General features: G+C 37.7%; 1 pseudogene; it reads left to right on the top strand.

The window, feature by feature from the left end:
* Nucleotides 1-1,562, top strand: part of LOC138025921 (allatostatin-A receptor-like) — a 4,770-nt pseudogene extending 3,208 nt beyond the window's left edge.
* Nucleotides 1,563-1,955: the final 393 nt, after the last annotated feature.

Below are 1,955 nucleotides of genomic sequence, written 5' to 3'. Positions count from 1 at the left end.
CGCGTGGCTTTTTTGCTTATGTCTTGGTTAATACCGGTAGCTTCTGTATTGCCTTACGCTTTGTTTGCCGGAACTATCAAAGTAGAAAATCATACCTTCTGTAGGTTTCTAATGAGTGATGTCGGTAATGGTCGAACAGTTTACAATGGCGTAAGTATTATTTTTTCCTACCTGATAACTTTAATCAGTGTAACAGGTTTGTATTTTATGATCATCAGAGCTTTGAAAAATAGACCACCGCCTGGAAACTTGCTTAAAAACAGAGTCAACGCCGACCATAAACGACAGCAGCAGAACAAGAGAATACTAAAAATCCTGATTTCTATTGTATTGACATTTTTCCTTTGCTGGACACCTCTTTGCACCTATTTGTTTCTCAAAAAGTTTTACCCGTCTGTTTTTCCAGCAGACAGATGTTTATTATTGATTGGTTTTGCATTTTATATCTGCCCCTCCTTGAGCACCGCGGCTAACCCAATCATCTTATTCGTCTTTAGCACAAACTATAATCAAGCTTTAAAGAATGTACTATTACCAATGTTTTCCTGCAAATTTGGATCTAAAGTTGTCATGCGTAAACAATCTAGAGCAATGGCAACGCAACTGATGAATTTGAAAATGACAAATACTAAGGTGTTAGACTAAATGTGTTGGTTATCAATGACTGCAGCCAGACCAGAAGTGATTTGAAAAAAAAAAAATTAAAGTGCTCCTGGGAGGGTCGAAAACTCCGGAGGACATTTCATTTGTGAATGTATGAAGGAAGGAAAAGGATCCTGGCCATGAAGAAAACATTCGTCTGGTAGATTTATAAGGACAGTTTGGAAGCGACGATAAGAATAATGAAAAGTTAAAAGTTGATATTTGGAGAAAGGGTTCATGACATTCATAAAATGATACAGTTTCCCCGCGATTGTGACATGTGGCTTCGTTTCGATCAGCAAAAAGAAAGTTCATTTGCACGAAGTGCGGACAATCCTTAACAGGTTTCAATCCTAAACTAATCAAACTTCTGTAGCAAGAAAGTTTAAGAACACAAAGCTGGTCCTTGTAGCCGTTACAAAAAGATAAAAATGAACTGCTGACATACAGGCGTTCAGTATGAAACCTTCATCTGTCGTCCTCTTGTAAGAGTGCAATTACAATGTAATGAACACTTATCTTTACTGAATGTTAGTTTACCTGGTTGACCGCGAGAGTTAGCTACACGTAAGGATAAACATCAATTGCGTTTGTCCATTCAATCATCTAGTTAAGAGGTTTAGATTGAGCGACTATAATGAAATATACTTTTTAACAAATACCGTTTTTCGTAAAGCACTTTTTATGCACTGTACAATGCCCGGGTCTACATACAATCTGGAGAAATGGCAACGCAACTGATGAATTTGGAAACGATGATGAATACTACAGGTTACACTAAACATGTCAGTTATCAACGACTGCAGCCAGATCATAAATGATTTGAGGATTGAAATCTTTGGAAATGTGGCCATTTTATTTGTAAATGGAAGTATAAATGCACATGTAAATATCAATAAGTATATTGTACCAATAAACAGTTTTTTGGACGCTCGAATGTTCATTAGTGGTTTGTTAAAACATGTACATGTTCTTCTGCCTCGGTTATTTTTATCTGTTGTTCCCATGAAATCTATTGTTCCTGATCAAATTCCATATCACACTTCTGCTCAATACCATATTGCTTGGAGCCTCGGCAACGAAATTTTGTCCGAAGTTGACGAGGTCGATTGCTTGCCATCCGAAGATTGAGGGAGGGAAGCTGTTTCAGGGAGAGGGGAGCGTAAAATTTCGCGTCAGCATGATAAAGGGGAGCTTTAGCAAGGACGACGGAAACGGCAACGAGGACGTCATCTTAAAACATAAATTCTCATTATTGTAATCACTTCACGACTATTCCAAGTTTTCTATTACGACAAATTGCTGCACGAAAG

The sequence above is a fragment of the Montipora capricornis genome, chromosome 12, assembly GCF_036669925.1.
Source record: "Montipora capricornis isolate CH-2021 chromosome 12, ASM3666992v2, whole genome shotgun sequence".
NCBI classification, from domain to species: Eukaryota; Metazoa; Cnidaria; class Anthozoa; order Scleractinia; family Acroporidae; genus Montipora; species Montipora capricornis.
Note: the sequence above shows the minus strand (reverse complement) of the source record. Positions and strands in the feature narration are given on the sequence as shown.